This window comes from Sitophilus oryzae, unplaced genomic scaffold (genome assembly GCF_002938485.1).
Source record: "Sitophilus oryzae breed Bouriz unplaced genomic scaffold, Soryzae_2.0 scaffold_1297_pilon_pilon, whole genome shotgun sequence".
Classification (NCBI taxonomy): domain Eukaryota; kingdom Metazoa; phylum Arthropoda; class Insecta; order Coleoptera; family Curculionidae; genus Sitophilus; species Sitophilus oryzae.
The window spans coordinates 10,313,763-10,333,186 of NW_022145945.1; the positions used below are offsets into that span (position 1 = coordinate 10,313,763).

A 19,424-nucleotide genomic window follows, 5' to 3' on the forward strand; every position below is an offset into this window, starting at 1 on the left:
TTATTTAATATATCGATAAAAATATCGATACTCAAGGCTTTGTGGCTCACCCCTACTCATAACCTCAAAATATCTCGCAAAATGTATGTATAAGTCAGATATATAGACTTTAATCCATATCTCTAGTATAAGTTTATGCAAAACTGTGTTTGGCATGTGTGTTCATATCTTATTGCATAGTGCCGTAAGCGTTATGAATTAAAGGGAAGTGTGTGTAAATAATTATTATTGTACCCTCTATACGTCAAAAACGAAGTTCATAAATGCGAATGCCTTTAGCGTTGCCTATTTTTAGGTCTGTTTTATAAAGTAGATCCTCGGTAGCTACTAGATCTCATTTTTATTTGGGGTTCAAAACACGAGATTGATAACTTTGCACATAATATAGGGCTTTACGCATGACTAAGTTATTTTTTCCGCCGACATAAACTGCATAAACCGAGGCATAAACTGCTGTTATACAGGGTAAGTCTTAAATAAGTGCAAATATTTTCAGGGGTGGTATATTTTGACCCCAGGAACACGTCTATGATGTTTTTTTGCAAATAAAATATGTTAAAAATCGTGCATGTTCTTTTAAATTTCCCTGTATATTTTTCGAAAACTTTTTAGAACTGCCTGTTCACCGCTAATTTTCCCACGTTATAAATTCTTAATCTCTGATATTACCATAGTTACAGCTTTACTCTATGGTTACGGCACTAAAAGGGATGCAAATACAGAAAAAATTCAGGTGGCTATCAAAATTAAAAAAAAATCATTTTTTTTTAAATTTTCAAACTTAAATAACTCGGTTATTTTGGACTTATTTGAAAAATGGTAAAGAAAAAATATGTTTCTTTTATCGAGATCTACCAGCCCTGAAAATATTTGCACCTATTTAAGACTCACCCTGTATAATAAAAGTAACGGCGAATTGTAGGCACAATAATAGCCGAGATTGTTACAGCTCTGGCAAGATTTGATATGTGTTGGCGCGCCTTAGTTCGATTCTCGATGACCCCATATAATTTTTTTAAATGGTTTTGATTTTTTTTTGTCCTTTTAAATTCAACAAAAATATTAGGTGTCAACTATATTACTAGCCAATAAATTGTAGAGGTTTGAGAAATTTTGTGTAGTTATACATATAATAAAGCTCGTAATAAAGTGGGAGATCGCTCTAACATAAATAACAATTCCGGTTTCGTCGTAAGTAAAGTAACCTTAATTTTGTTATTTTAAAAAAAAACACCCTGTAAATTTTTATATCCCTCTAGTAAATGTAAGTCGAAATGGTGCTTCATCTTTTTTTTATATATTTAATAGTTTCGGAGATAGTATCGTTCAAAATTTTAACTTTCTTTTTACCATTCAAATAAAATTTAAAAAAAATATATACAGTGTGTCCAAGATAAGTATATCTCGGAAAGTATTTTAGATACGTAAAACGGTTCATCACGAAAATTATTCTAAATGTATTGCGTACACATGAGAGGATTTCCAGGGGATGTACCGTGGATGTACTAGAGGATGTAGGGGATGTACCGGGGATGTACCGAGGATGTAGTGGATGTACCGAGGATGTAGAGGATGTACTAGGGGATGTACGAGGATGTAGGGGATGTAGGGGATGTACCGAGGATGTACTGGAGGATGTAGGGGATGTACTAAGGATAGAGGATGTAGGTGTACACTTTTTGCCCTATGTGTTTACCCCTCGTCAATTACCCAATTTTTTGGAACACCTTGTCTGATTTTTTAAAAAATTGCAAAATATGTAAAAAACAAAATAAATTATGCGTGTCCAAACGTTTTCCCGAAAGACTAATGGTTTTTTAAATAACAAATATTGTAATATTTGAGGGGTGTTTTCACCGTCTTGGAATTTGAGATTCGAGAAACCTCTCCTTATCGAACCTTTACACCCCACAGTCAATCCGTTTACCAAAAATCAGCTTTAAACGTCAAGCAGTTTAAGCAGAATCGTGATTACTCAATGGTCATATTTTATGAAACACCCTGTATAAATTTTTAAAAAAATCTTAAAATATGTAAAACAACAAAATAAAATACACGTGTTTAAGAGTTTTTCCGAAAAACTCACCGGTTTTTAAATAAAAAATATTGTAATATTTGAGTGGCGGTTTCACCCCCTGGAACTGGAATTTCGAAAAATCCCCTCTTATCGAACCTCTACAACCTAGAATCAACCTGTATGCCAAAATTGAGCTCCTTACGTTGAGTGGTTTGAGCAGGATCGTGATTAATCAGTGAGTCAGTCACTTAAGGATTTTATATATTAGTATAGATATAATGTAATAATAAATTCATTACAATTCTAAAAAACAGCCTCTATTCACTATCCGCGAAATGTTTCACGAAATATTTCCAGAAATATTTTAAGTAAGAATCTATGCAAAGATATAGGGCATTCTCTCTAAATATCAAAATTCCATTCTAGAAACATAAAACGAGATTAAATTCTATTAGTATTTCTAATCAAACAGTAAGAAAGTAGATTTAATGGAAGGCTACAAAATAGTATCTTCTAAGTAGGGCAAAGCAAATAGTTCTTTTGACAGGAGAATTACAATCTTCAGGCTCTGCTGTTAATTCGACGAAAGGAAAAATGGGAAAACTGAAGACAGAGCTGGAAAATTAAGTGAAATTTACGTGGAGATGGTGTATACGAATCTTTCGAGAGGAATTCTTTCGGGAATGGAGAGTGATTTTTGTTTCTTGGTGAAAATGGGACACGGCACGATTTACTACATCCCAAGCTGACAGCTTTAGTGTGTGAACGTTGTTTTTGCTGTTATTTATCGATTTTAACTGTTATTCTTTTATGTTTTTGGCGTGTTTTTCCCTTAACTGCCCGTATTTTTTTTCAATGGAAAATATTTATAGGAAACATAATATTTCAGCCAAACTTTCTTTTAGATGATATATGCTGTGTTATATTTTTTTTATAGAATCAATATTGAACCATGAATAGAAAAATGAAAAATTAACATATATGACGCTTCTTTATACAGGATAGTGTCTATCATACTACGCAGAGGCTCCAAGGAGAATATAAGATACAGGGTGGCCCATCGAAAACGTTCTGCAAGGCATAACGACCAGGGTATTTTTTTTTCAGAAAATTCAAAAACACGTCAATTTTGTTTGTGAGGGGGGCAACTTTTGCCCCAAAAATGATTGCAAAATCTTCAACCCTTTAAGCGGGGGCGTCATCCCCCATTTTTTTTCAAATGGGAAGGGGGGTCAAGTGGTACCGCAACGAAAAGGGCTTTCTATTATCTATACTTTCCGGCTTCGTTTTTGAAAATCGGTCGAGTTATTGAGAAAATATGAAGGATTGAAATTTGAAAAGTTTATTTAAACATTTATCAGAGTAAATGAGAAGGATAAATTTCTTCGACCAATTTGCTGTTTTTTCTTATTATTTCTAGATGTTTACGCATTTTTTCACTTGTCACAAGGTTGAACGATCAGGTGCGGTAGTTGCTAGATAGCTGTTCTGTGACTTATGCGTTGAAGTTCGTCTCAATATCGTTAAATTTTTTAACAATATTATGGTGTACTCACTTGCAGAAAAAGTGGAAATAATCGAATTTATTTTAAAAATAATGAATGTGGCAATCGGGTTGCGCAGATATTCAATGAACGCCATCCTGACAACCACCTTTATGGCAAAATTGTTCGCGAGTTAGTAGCAAAGTGTCCAAAGGATATTAAAAAAACGGAAGTTCCACCCGTACAAAATTCAATTGGTACAAGAACTCAACGAAGACGATTTTGATCGTCGCTTGCAATTTTGTGAAACTATGAGTGAACGAGTGGCGAATGATAATAATTTTCTATTTAATATGTATATTTTGGATGAGTGTATTAACTACACCGTACTTGAACGGTGTAGTTAATCGGCACAACTGGTCGGTACTGGGCTGAAGACAACCTCAGGGTTTTTCACGAGGTGCACACACAAAACCTTCATAAATTGAACGGTTGGGCTGGTATTTTTGGAAATTCTATTGTGAGTCAGTTTAACGATATTGAGAAGAACTTCAACGCACAAGTCACAGAACAGCTATCTAGCAACTACCGCACCTGATCGTTCAACCTTGTGGCAAGTGAAAAATGCGTAAACATCTAGAAATAATAAGAAAAAACCTCAAATTGGTCGAAAGAATTTATCCTTATCCTTTACTCTGATAAATGTTTCCATAAACTTTTCAAATTTCAATCCTTCATATTTTCTCAATGACACGACGGATTTTCAAAAACGAGGCGGGGAAATATAAAGAATAGAAAGGTCTTTTCATTGCGGTGCCACTTGACCCCCCTTCCCATTTGAAAAAAGTTGGGGGATGACACCCCCCCTTAGAGGGTTGAAGATTTCGCTATCATTTTTGGGGCAAAAGTTGTCCCCCTTACAAACAAAATTGATGTGTTTTTGGATTTTTTGAAAAAAAGAATACCCTAGCCGTTATGCCTTGCGGAACGTTTTCGATGGGCCACCCTGTATAGGTTAATTGAAAGCATTTTATAAAAATCCACCAGAAAAAGTTACACATTAAAATTATGTTTTTTGTAACTATATATTAATTGGTTTCCAGATTCTAGGAAAAAATAAAGATGAGTTTTATTAAAGAATCATATGCCTAAACCGTAAGGATTTTGACATATTTCACATTTTGTGAAAAAATGAAGAGTAAATTTTAAATTTCAATAACAGCTACTTAAATCTTAATTTACCCTGTATAAATGTAATAAATATCCAATGTATGTTAAGCCAAATTAAAATTTGACCCGAGTTATACAGGATGCGACAAAATTAATATGGAACATTGGTCACTTTTAAAATCAAGTTACTCCTTTATTTTATAAGAAACATCCCTATATTACTCCGGTGTTTAATGGGGAATTCACATATGTTCAAAATATTATTAGGGTTGCCTACCAAATGAATGACAAAAATTGTGACAAAAATTAGCTAAATGAAATCAAATGCTCAAAATGCTTCCTTTCCTGTTAACTGCATAAAATGATTCTCTTTTCAAAAGATCTTTTCATTTTAAAAGGTATATGGGGAGTTCTATTTCGAAAAGCAACTACAATTATTTCTCTCGTGTTTGTCGACAATACTTGGTTAAATTTTGTAAACACTCTTTAATATATCCCCATAAGAAAAACAGACTAGTTAAAATCAGGAGCACCTAAGTATTCTATTAATTGGTGAATACTCACTGAATTCACCAACTAATAGAATTATATGAATTCTCTCTGAAGTAGGATAAAGGTACCCACACACATTCCGAAAATCCTCAAAGGAAAAACTTCACAGTCCTGACCTCAAGGATTGTAATAATTGGCGTGAATCCACCCACCTCCATACACGCGGAGGAAATCCTTCAGTTCAGTTCAGTTCGTATAGTATCAATATGGCGACATCAGACGATTATCTTGCTATTCTCTGTTGTGTATTAGTCCTAAAACGCCGCGAAAATAGTATAAAAAAGCGTATTAATAGAAAATTATGGTGCAAAAAATGGCTAAAAAGAAGGGGGCATTTTTCCCATATAAATCTCCTTTCAGAATTGAAAATTTGCCCAAAAAATTGGCACAACTATCTGAGGAGGGATGAAGATACATATTTGAATCTTCTAACTCTGGTAGCACCCCTCATTCATCGTAAATAGCTATGAACTCTTCTAGAAATTCGCGAGACATAATAATATACTGGGTGTTTATAATAAAAGAGTAACTTGCTTTTAGAGGTGACCAATGTTCAATATTAATTTCGTCTCGCCTTGTATAATCTTTTTGGGTCAAGATCTAATTTGATTTAAAGTACAATAGTTAATTTAACTACGTATTAGGCTATCCTGGGTAAATTCCAATTTAGGTGGCTTTTATTTGTAATTTAAAAATTGTTCTTTATTTTTAGAAAATGTTAAATATGTCAAATACCTTACATTTTAGTTGTATACTCCTCTATTGAAATTCACCTGTATTTTTCTCCAGAATCCGAAAATCAATTAATATACAGGGTGTCCCAGAAATAAGTGCAAGTATTTTAAGGGGTGGTAGATCTCGATAAAATAAACATATTTTTCCAATACCGTTTTTCAAATAAGTCCAAAATAACAGAGTTATTTTACTTTGAAAATTTCCAAAAAAAAATATTTTTTGTTAAAATTTTGAGAACCACTGGATCTTTTCTGGATTTTCTTTCTTGTAAATTTAATCTACTACCTATGTTGCCATATTATCAAGAAATTATGTTTCTTAACTAAAAACTAAAAAAAAAATCCAAAAAATTTTTCAAAAAAATCCGAATTTCCAAAAAAAATTTTCGCGGAAAAAACCTCATAGGCGTGTTTCTGGGGTTGAACTATACTACCAGTTAAAATACTTGACTTATGGGACACCTTGTATAGGCTGTTGCATTATAAAAAAACACAATTTTGATATGTAACTTTTTTTGTGGACACCCTGTAGGACTCTGACTCTAGGATATATTTTTAAAAAGTGCTCTGAATTAACCTACATAAGCTTACAACGTTTCATTTCAAGACAAACTGGAATTATACCCTGTATAAACATATAATAACTACACACATTTGAGATTAATAAAATATTTTTCAACTTTTTTATAACCTTTATCGATTCCCCGTCTAAAAATTTCTGCACTTATTCTGTACTGAGTAATCAATTACAAAATATATTATGTATTATACAAAGAACTGTATCCCTATTATTAATACGATTAATGTATATTAAGTATAGATAATTATATTATTTATTTTTAACAAAATTAAAGTATGTAAACGTAAATACTTACAAAGTACATACGTAATTTTGATGAAAGCCACTATGTCATAAAAAACCTCGATGTTTGACGCACACTATCGAAAGTATCCGTTTGGCAAAGAAAACCTTCAGATATTTGACCTCGGAAGCATTTTGCTGCAAGGTGTATGTTTTTTTGGCAGGCAACACGCTGCAGTCAAAATTAGTTATTATTAAATCATTATACATATACATATATGCAAAAGAGAGAGAAAGTACAGAATTCCAACTCGCAATTTAAAAAATATACAAAGTCATATTCTGTTATTTAATTTTAAACATAATCCGTTGCAGTGGGGAAGCTTAAATTCTAGGAGAACAACAAAACTCGTTGCTCTCAATAGTGTTTATAAAAAATTATACAGGGTCCGGCAATAGTGCGTCGGGCATCTGTAGCTCCTAGAATAAAAAACTTGAGAATTTTGTTTAAGTGCAAACCTAAAGTATGTACCAGGATGTAATATTGTAACTTCTATAGGGTGGCTCAAAAAAGTGTGAGTGGATCTGTATTATTATTTTTAAATGGAACACCCTGTATATTATTGCATTTTTGGCTTCCTTTCATATCACTTTACATAATCCTAAGATATGAGTAAATCTACTCGTATTTCGATAGTTTCAGAGATATTAAAAAATAAATCAAAAATATATATTTTTCAACCCTTCTTAAAAAAATATTAAAAATACCAGAACTGTTCTGAAATCAAAACTATATTAGATATTTACTTTAGATGATCTGTTCTTACTTTGCTACAAATATGGTAATCGTAAATCATACAGCATGTTCAATATTTAAGCCAAACTTTTAAAAATATAAAATAATTTTTCTTCGTTTTTTTTAAATGGAACACCCTGTATATTATTTTTTTATTAGATGCAGAATTAAAAAATGAACATTTTTTGTATTTAAGGTATTCCAAAATTTTTAATAGTTTTCCGGATACACGCAGTATTATTTCATTTGGCGCTTTCAATGGTAAAATACGAGAGAAAAATCATTGGGTGGCTTTGATACAAATTTACTGTGGAAAATGCCATCTGAAATACAAAACCGGGAATATCTGCGAAACAAAAAAATGTCCATTTTTTAATTCTTCATCTATTGAAAAAATAATATACAGGGTGTTCCATTAAAAAAAAACGAAGTAAAAATATTTTATATTTTAGAAAGTTTGGCGTAGAATTTTAGAACATCCTGTATGATTTACTATTTCCATATTTATAGCAAAGTAAGTACAGACTACCTAAAGTAAATATCTAATATAGTTTTGATTTCCGGACAGTTTTTGTAGTATTAATATTTTTTTAAGAAAGGCTGAAAAATATATAATTTTTATTTATTTATTAATATCTCTGAAATTATCGAAATATATTTATTCATGTCTTAGGATTAAGTAAAGTGACCTGAAAAGAAGTTAAAAATGCAATAATATACATGGTGTTCCATTTAAAAAAATCATCCCGATCCAATCACACTTTTTTGAGCCACCCTATAGAAGTTAAAATATTTTCCTGAAATACATCCTAATATATACTTTAGGTTTGCACTTAAACAAAATTCCCAAGTTTGTTATTCTAGGAGCTACAGATGCCCGACGCACTATTGCCAGACCCAGTATTTAATTTCAATTTCTTCAATAGTAATTTATTTATTATTGCTAAATAACAACCTGGCATATATTTTTTAAAATATACATAAGCATTTCTCATATAACCCGGACGGATATGGAGCATATTTATGTAGGTTTATTTGGACTACGGTGTATTAAAAAAATGCACAGAGCGTACAAAAATACTGTTTATTTTTATTTGCTTTACTATGCGATGATTGTAATTTGGAAGAGAGTAATAAAGTTTTGCAAAATATAACTTCGATACATAAAAATGAATAAGTTGAAGAGACCCGATACCTGTTGCTAAAATATTGTTACGTATTAGATAGGGTGAAATATCGTTGATGAAATTAATGGAGGAAAATCATTCCATATCTCACCCCTTTGCGATATAAAAACCGGCGGATATAAAGCAACATACTTGCCGACTGTTGCCCCAAACATATTGACTGGACTGGATATTAGGAATGGTAATGATATATCGATATTTTATATTTAAGGATACATCGCTTATAAATTATAGATATTCATATATGAAGTAACTATATCAATACGTTTTCCCGACATATCCATCATACTCATTAATTTAAAATGAATGTGCAATTAGTATTTTTTGTGGTTTTACAGTAATATTGGATGCAATATTCTACAAGCAGAGGTTTAGGCTAATCAGGAAGCGGCCAGTTGTATACGAGGTAAAATCGATGGTAGACCAGTAAGAGATATCGTGATATACTCTAACAGCTTAGGCGCTTTAAGAAGCATCACCATGCAATGAGTGAGATCGAAAACTGCGATTGACTGCTGAGAAACACTGTCCCGGCTGCGTCAAAGCGGGACCACCCTGTGCTCGGTGCCAGGCTACAGAAATGTGGTGGGCAACTAAGAAGCGGACAGACTCGCCAAAGAGGAGCTAGGGGAGAGGCCGTGGCAGATTTCCCACCACTTGTGATGATCAACACAGAAGGAAGCTATGAACCACCATCAAAGCCAAGCAGCAACAAGAGATGTCGCAACACGTGAAAACTGCGCTACAGCTTGAAGATTGTGGCCAGTTGAAGATAGCCAAAAGTCAAGACAACTACTAGAACATAAAAAGAACCTAGTACGCATAATAGTAGGTGTCGTCACTGCAAACTGCCCCACGGAGGTAGCTCGCGTGAGATGGAAGATTTCCAACGAAAACTACTGCAGAGAATGCGGAGAGGATACCATGGAACACCTGCTGTGCCACTGTCCGGCGCTGGAAAACCGACGCTTTAAAACTTTAGGGCACTGTTTTTTGGAGGGACTAGAGGAAGCAGCAGAAGCCAACATCAACGACATCGGGGACTTTGCAGAGAGCTGGAATTGCATTAACGAAGAAATAATGAGATGAAGGTTTGGTACAATAAAACAGGGGTATCGCAATGGGCACCAGGCCTCCGCATGAGTGATCAAACAGGATCCCAAACCCCAGCAACCTAAACTAACCTATAGTATATATAGCAAAGGAATAGGGATGAAAAATAAAACCACTAAGAGTGCACATATCCGAGAGGCATAAAAAGGCAAAGGTGCCATAATTTGCTATGGAACAATGGAAGTAAAACTAGTATAATAATTGGTTTTCAACAGAACAACAATAAGATTTGTGAGCGCAAATGAAAATAGAATAATATGAAGATAGAATAATAAAAGAATCGTATTGCTTCAAGTTACACTAGAATAAGCCTAACCAACTCTAGAATCAGCCTAATTAACGGTAGAATAACATGTATGATGATGATAATATATTCAGCGATGTATCATTTTGATATATGATTTAATACAGGGTTGTCCGAACTGTATTCCGGAAACTTCGCCAGCATATTCTACAAATAAAAATAACTAAAAAAGTTCGTATAAATGTATGTCAAAAAATGCTTAGTTTCGGAGATACAGGGTGTAGAAATTTCATTTTAATTTCGATTTTTTCCAAATAATTTCTGAAGTAATGTCAATATTTGGATGAAAATTGGTGTCTGGGAGTTTTTTGACATGAGAAATTTGATTTTCATGTCAATATGATTCCTATTTGTAGAGGGCACCTACAGGTATTTTAGCTGTTTTGTAGAGTTTTTACGTAAAAAATCAGTTTTGGTAAAAATCGCTATGAGTAACCGTTCTCAAGATATTTAGAACTAAAATAGTCAATACATATCATTATTGACAAAAATAAACATGTTGAGTAGATAGTTATTTGACTGAAATGATAAATTTGGTATCTTTCTATTTTTTATATTAATCATAACTTTTTCTTCGAAAAAATGATAATAGAACAGTTTCTATTGACCTTTTGGCACAAAAACATCAAATTTATGATTTCAGACAAATAACTATTTAGTCAACATATTTAATTTATGTCAGTGATGACGGGTGTTGACAATTTAGATTTCAAATATCTCAAGAACCATTACTCGTAGCGATTTTTACAAGATACCTATTTTACGTAAAAAAACGTCGTAAATGTATTTTTTTTACTCAGTAGTTTTATACAGGTACGGACGAAAAGTTATTACCCTTCAAACCAGTTAAAAAATATGTAGCTGGCGCCGCCTATAAGTAGGAGTCATAGTGACATCAAAATCAAATTTCTCATATCAAGAAACTCCCAGACACCAATATTCATCGAAATATTGACGTTGCTTCAGAAATTATTTGGAAAAACCCGAAATAAAAATGGAACTTCTACACCTTGTATGTCCGAAACGAAGCATTTTAGGACATACATTTATAGAAACTTTTTAACTTATTTTTATCTGCAGAATATGCTGTCGAAGTTTCCGGATTACAGTTCGGGACACCCTGTGTATCGATATATTTACTCTTTGTGCCATCCCTACTGGAGATTATTGAACCCTAATAACAGATATCTCTAGCGACCCTTTTAGTTGTGGCGCATACACATAACACACACATTCAGAGACCGAGGCGCAGACACCGGCACACACACGTGTTTACATGTTGAAATATGAGTCGACGGTTATGAACTTATTATGGACATAAGAGGAGCGTTCGGCAGCTCCTTCAGTAAATTTAAAGCCTAGTTTTCAAGCATCTGGATATCGCACGATTTCTGCCAAAAATATCTACATAGATTTTAAAAAGTTTTTTTTCCGTAGCAACTGTTAAAATTGCGTTATATCTATCAAAAATAGTAGATAAAATAGCACTTTAACCGCAAGGGTAAATTAAATGATACTTTAACAGCGAGGATAGGTTAAACACTTTATTTCTTCTCGCACGTTTTTTAAGTGCTTCCATTTTTGAAAATGTTTGTATTCCTTTTCATAAGTTATTTGGGATTTAAATGGAAGTAGTTTGAATATGGCGCCTCAACCTGAATATCTGTTGGTAATTTACTTATTTCGTCTTGTTACCAATACCTATATCGAATTTTCATCTTGTAGTTTTATTATTCCTTTTGAATACAATATTTTTTTTAGTTTAACTGTACTGGTACTTTATAATAATTAATAATGCATGTTCCTTTCTATTAATGAATTTTTCTTTTATTTATATTGTTCCGATACTTAATTGTGAGAGAATGAAACAATTACAAACATCTGTCATGAATAACAAAAACAAAATTACAGTATAACCAAGGTAGTACCAACACCGTGCAGCTAAAGCAATTCGAGCTTGTCAAAAAGGTGAAATTAGAGAATGAAAGAATTTACTTTGTGTCGTAAGAGCCTCAGAGTGACAAGAAAATCGGTAAAATGATTCGTTGCGGTGGTTACATTGGATGCGATTTGATTTTATACGGATCACTTTATAATATACTGTCATTAATCGCTGACGAGTATTTGATACGCATCAGAATACGGTTACGCTAAGCTTTTTCTTTCAGGAGCTTTTCTGTGACTGAAAAGCCCGATACGTGATGTTATCTCTCTTCCGCACTCTGGACATTCAAAAATCTCATTATTTTGTAGCCTCTTTACTTTTTGGTTGTCGTTGTTAACTGAGTATAGAAGTCTTCTCCATTGCATTCTATTGTGTGCTGCTTCCTCCAACTGATTTTGCATGCTTATCCCCTTTAAGTTTTCATGGAAAATATGAAAATATCCTTGTACCTTTTGAGTTGTTCACCCGGTTTCCTCTTACCGTCTACAAGCTTACCTTACGTTAAGAAGATATTTAGGCAGGCGGTTTTCCTGCTTCCCGCTTATAGGAACAGCCCATCTTAAGCGGGATTTATTAATCATGACTTCAGAGCTCTCGCAGTTAGCTTTTTCAAGGACCGATACGTTTGCGACTTGCGACATGGTGGTACTATTTGATTCTCAACAGTTGTCTAAGGTGTCTCTGTTGCAATTTTTTTAATGCCATATAACCTAGTGCGGATTATTATTGCTCGGTATACGACAAGTTTTGTTTTTGTACTCAAGTCATGATTGTAGAAAACGCTTTGTTTTAATTTCCAGAATGCTCTTGAGGCGCTGCTAATTCTGTGCTAGTAGGTATGGGGGCACTTTGGCCAGACAGTCACTTCCGGTCCAGACACCGAATTCCAAGAATTCTGGCGCCAGACGTATGACGTCATCAACCGCAACGTCTGGCGTATGACGTTACCACCAGCCACATCCGGTCCAGACACCGAATTCCAGGAATTCTGGCGCCAGACGTATGACGCCACCAACCGTGACGCATGAGTCATCACCTCTGAACCTTAATAAGTCAATTTATACGCATGACGTCATCCGCCTAACGTCATACAGTTTAATTTATTTTTAATAAAAAAGTTCGGTGTAGGGTTTGAACCACGGACCTGTCGATCGCCAAGCTAACGCCTTAATCAACATGACCACAAACGCATTTAAAATTAATTGTAGGTATGCCTATATGAGGGCCCCAATTTAAAGTTGTCTCAAAGGTATAGATCACGTAATGAACGACGTTCGTACACAAGTCAAATACCATATACGAGCGCTATTCACCAAATGCCATATACCTGGTGGGGGCCCCCCAAATTTATTATTATTAGCACCATTGATTTATCAAAAATAAAATAATAGCGTAGATTAAAAATATTATTTACTTACCACAATAGCTATTCCGTCTACATCAGCTTTGTTTAGGAGGAGGAGGATACGGCGGCAGCAGCGGCGGCGGCGGTGCACGGTAAGTACCTATAGATATTAACAATAAGAACTAATAAGCGCAAAGTAATTAGATGCAATTCAAAAGGAAAAAGTTTAGGTAAACAAAGTTGACTTCGGCAAACATCGGTTGTTATCGTAAGCGCGCTGGGGTGTGGCACTGTCCTTTGTCGCGCGCGCGCAAGCCCTACTAATTAATAGTTTATAGGATAGTTTAGCAAAAATGGTAATAAAATATATACGTATAGCTCAATGATTTATTATAAAAACATAACGATTAATTAATTTAAGAGTATTGGGAATCAAAACAAAGATTAAATGTCAAACGCCAACTATGTCATAAGTGGTACGCCAAAACCGAACATCGCGCAAGCTCCAAAGTAAACAGAAAAAAATTAAAAATATGTACATATTATAATGCAAAACATAACGATTGTGAGGGGTATTGAAATTAATTTAAGAGCATTAAACCAAAAGACATTTCTTTACTAAAAGATTAAAAGTATTAAGTCAAACGTCAATTAGGTGTAAGCGCAAGCTCCAACAGAAATTTTTAAAAATACAAGGACAATAGCCCATCGTTTAACTTCGGTAAACAGCGGCTGTCAAACGTCAAAATTACGCGCCAAAATCAATAGGGTGTGGCAGAACTATCTAAATTTTCACACAAGTCCGAAACAAACAGAAAAAAATTAAAATCTAACGCAAAACATAACGATTAATTTAAGAGTATTAAATTAAAACAAAGATCAAACGTCAAACACTGGCGCTAAAATTACTAGGTGTGGCGCGCAAGCTCCAAAATAAATAGAAAAATCTAATGCAAAACATAGTGATTAATTAATTAATTTAAAAGTATTAAGTCAAATGCCAACTAGGTGTAAGCGCAGACTCCAAATAAACAGAAAAATTTAAAAAATATGTACAAGTACTTAACGCTATAAGAATAAAAATTTAGAGATGAGACTAAAAAGCAGACAGTTCTGAGAATCTATCAACAAAAATAATTTAAAAAAGTATTAAGTCAAACGTCAACTATGTCAACTAGGTGTGGCTCTAGGCACAAGCTCCAACAGAAAAATTTTAAAAAATATAATATACGAGGAGATGGCTTTTTTTGACACACATTCAAGTTGGCACACAATGCAAGCGACATTCACCCGAGCGAAAAACGATCCTATCCGACTCAGACCGATCTCCAATCCACGTTTTATTAGGAATGGGCGTTTATATCGATAAAAATTTGACTAATAAAAGCAGAATGCAGAATGAAATGTATTTTGGCCATTTTTTAACTAACGTGCCTGATTAGTTTTTCAATTTTGATGATATCCAATGATACCTAAACATGCAAATCACCTAAAAATAGCCATAGCGCCATATCTGTAGTACTTCTTTTAACTGAAATGTTAGGTTCAATTTTTGAATAATTACGAATTAAATAAAAGACATGCACTTTTACAGTGAATGCGTTATCAGTATTATTGTTCACAATTTGGTGTAAATTTTTGTGAATTTGAAATAATAGGTAGGTATATGTGTAAATATAATATATAACAAATAATAAATTTGGATTAATTTGTTATTTCGTTATAACATCCATATCCATATTTTACTCGGAGGTAGTCGGTGTATTTTATGGAATAATAATTGTTATTTAAAAATGTAAAAATTTCAATGTCTGATTTAATCTTCTCTCTCTCTCTCTCTGCTCTCTGTCTTTATTCCTACAAGAATGTAGTGGTCAGGTGATGTGTGAGGTTTGTCTCCATAATTCCCGGTCTTGTGCTTCACGTACAAGCGTGTGCAGCGGCTTGCTCTTTGATAGCTGGTCTATCCATCGGGAGGGCGAGCGGCATCTTGGTCTTTTTTCTGGAACCTTACACTGTATAATGAGTTTTTCCATACAGTCAGATTTAATCTTCTAAGGTACCTATATATATATATATATATATATAATATTATATATATATATATATATATATATATATATATATATATATATATATATATATATATATATATATATATATATATATATATATATATATATATATATATATATATATATATATATATATATATATATATATATATATATATATATATATATATATATATATATATATATATATATATATATATATATATATATATATATATATATATATATATATATATATATATATATATATATATATATATATATATATATATATCTATATATATATATATATATATATATATATATATATATATATATATATAATATAAGCTAATTTTTATTTCTTTCTCTCAGTCTCTTCCGGAAGTGTTGCTGAAGAACCGTCTTCTAACAGGCACACGTCATACTATGAAAGGATCTAGCTTTCTACTTCTTTAGGGACCACTTGGAGACTTAGCTAGTTTTCTTTAGAAGCTAATTTGATACTAGACAAAGATGTGTCAAATGAAATGCTGGTTTATAAACTTATCGACAGCCTATATAGTTTTTGACGTACCTCGAAATTTTAACAGCTTAAAAGTTCTATTTTTAAGCTGTTAAATTTTTTTACAAATTAAGTTTTAGAAAAAATGGTTGGAGTTGGTTAGGCTTTTTTTATTCCCAATTTCAAGTATGAGTGTTTTAACATCCTGTACCTTAATATTCAAAATCAAAGCACGCATCCTCTATACATAAAAGTTAAAATAAAACACTAATTTTAATGAAAATAAATATATTACATTATATAAGAATATTCGGACAATTCGAACTATAATACAAATTGCTAAAATATTTAATATTGCAATATGAAAAAATAACATAAATAACATAAATCATTTTTATCACTCAATGAGACAAGATTATACAGGATGAGTCTTAAATAAGTGCAAATATTTTCAGTGCTAGTATAGATCTCTATAAAAGAACCATATTTTCTCTTCACCGATTTTCAATTAAGTCCAAAATAATTGAGTTATTTTACTGTGAAGATTAAAAAAAAAGAATGATTTTATGCTTGAATTTTTAGTAGGTGTAGGTACTGGATATTTTCTGAGTTTTATTTCTGATTATTTTATCTACTACCTAATAGCCAATATTATCAAGATATTACGTTTTTTAACTAAAAATTCCAAAAAATTAAAAATTTTTCAAAAAAAGTCCCTCGTAGACGCGTTTCTCGAGTCGAAATATACTACCTCTAAAATATTTGCACTTATTTAAGACTCACCTTGTATATAAGTATTTTTGTTATTTTTTACAATAACTGAGAAACGTTTTTTCAGTAAACTGGAACAGTTTTAAAATATACGATATATGAAAAAAAATCAAGCAAAAGAAAATTTTATATAACTTTGAAATGTTTTACTGCATATAGAACATAAACTAATAGAGTTATTTACAGGGAGTTAAAATTTTTGCCGCAATATGGCTAAATATCTGCGTAAACTTTCGCAACCGGCAGAAAGTAAATATAAAATTTCAATAACCAAACTAAACCAAACCAAAATTAAGATAGGTAAACTAATATATAATTATTGTATCCATCATACGATCGAAAAAAAACGGCGTCATATACGTATAATAAATATAAAATAATTTATTATAAAATCAACGTAAGCAAAACCACATACGATTATTGCTAGTTGCTTTAACCTGGATGCGTGTCTATAAAAAAGATATGATCAAATGCAAGGAATTATATGTATAGAAAATTGGTATGCCTTAACCACGTGACAATTTCTACAATAAATCTGTAACACAAATAGGTATATAGAGTTCCTTTGAAAGCGGTAGATTTCTATTGTCGATATTTATTTTAATTTTCACTGTAAAAATAAAATAAATAAAGACATTGGAAGTCCAATTTGGGATTCAAATATACAGAATATTTCAATAACTGACAGAAGATTTTTTTATTGGATTTTATATTGGATGAGTATACATACTCAATGACGATAAATATATTTAATTATTTGTCAAAAATATAGAAATTTATTTAACGTTGGGTTGTAATTTTCTATCTTCCGCAATCATTCATCATCCCTGCTAACTTTAAGTAAACTAAACCTAAGGAAACAGAGAGTGCAATGCGTAGAGTATATATATATATATATATATATATATATATATATATATATATATATATATATATATATATATATATATATATATATATATATATATATATAAATATTTTCAGGGGTGGTATATTTCGACCCCAGGAACACGTTTATGAGTTTTTTTTCGCAAAAAAAAGATGTCGAAAATCGTGCATTTTCTTTTAAGTTTCCTTGTATATTTTTCGAAAACTTTTTAGAACTGCCTGTTCACCGCAAATTTTCCCACAGTATAATTTCTTAATCTCTGATATTACCATAGTTATGGCTTTACTCCAGGTTACGGCACTAAAAGGGATGCAAATACAGAAAAAATCCGGTGGCTCTCAAATTTTTTTCAAAAAAAATCAATTTTTTAAAATTTTCAAACTTAAATAACTCGGTTATTTTAGACTTATCTGAAAAATGGTAAAGAGAAAATATATGTTTCTTTTATCGATATCTACCAGCCCTGAAAATAGTTGCACTTATTTAAGACTCACCTTGTATATAATTTTGATGTCACTCAAACTATTTATACAAAAAGAAAAATCATGCAAATATAGAGTATTTCAACAAACGACAATGATTATTTTTGGCATTTTTTTCTTCAACAAACTAAAAATATTTTTAATTTTTAATCATTTGTCCAAAAATATACAAATTTCTACTAGCTTTTTAGTTACGACGTAATTTACAGTTTTCCGCATTCATTGAAATTCTCGTAGAATTTTAAATATACTAAATTTACACATATACTAAATTTAAGATACAAAGATACAGAGGGATAGGTTCACCGTGCAGTTCTGCTGTACATATTCAACACTTAGCAGCTTGGACATTAAGTAAGGTAGCTGTACAAGTCATGCAGAATGCATGCCCACATATACCATAACATATTGCACCTTATTCATATAGCAAACTAGGGAACTCATTGCAGACGTAGAAAGATCGTCGAATAAAGTGGTCGGAATCGTTGGTCCCCAACCTTGAAAAAGCCATAATATTATAACTTATAATATTAATAATAATATATGAAATAAATGTTATGAAAATTTATTTAGAAATTTTGCCTTTCAGCTGTGTGGGTAATAACCTACGACTGTACTGTTAATAATATACTTACGACGTTCGACGATCCGATCCAAATCATCCTCATTGCCTAACTCAGCAAATAATATTCTATTTTTTTCTGGAATTGGGGGAAATTGAAAAGCCGGAGGAGTGCTATTCTGAACAATTTGAGGTGGTGATGGAGGCCGAACATCGTAACCTACGACGTTTCACAATCATTGAAACTGTCGTAAAATTTTAAATATACTAAACCTAAAGGTACAGAGGGAGAGATTCACCGTGCAGTTCTGCTCTACACATTGCACACTAAGCAACTTGGACATTGAAGAAGGTAGCTGTACAAGTCGTGCAGAATGCATGTCCACATTCCATAACATATTGCACCTTGTTCAAATAGCAAACTAGGCAGCGCAGTGGAGGTGACATAGAAAGATCGTCAAATACAGTACCCGGAATCGTTGGTTCTCAACCTTTAAAAAACTATAATATTATAACTTATAGTATTAATAATAATATATCAAATAAATGTTACGAAAATTTATTTAGAAATTTTGCCTTTCAGCTGTGTGGGTAATAACCTACGACTGTACTGTTAATAATATACTTACGACGTTCGACGATCCGATCCAAATCATCTTCATTGCCTAACTCAGCAAATAATATTCTATTTTTTTCTGGAATTGGGGGAAAT

At 32.2% G+C, this 19,424-nt stretch overlaps 1 long non-coding RNA gene across 1 annotated transcript; it reads right to left on the minus strand.

Moving 5' to 3' along the window:
* Positions 1-18,443: 18,443 nt before the first annotated feature.
* On the minus strand, positions 18,444-19,186 carry LOC115874746. Its single transcript, XR_004048885.1, has 3 exons — positions 18,986-19,186; positions 18,786-18,932; positions 18,444-18,647 (listed from the first exon to the last, which is right to left on the minus strand). It is a non-coding gene; the product is annotated as an uncharacterized LOC115874746 (long non-coding RNA).
* Between the last annotated feature and the right edge of the window lie 238 nt (positions 19,187-19,424).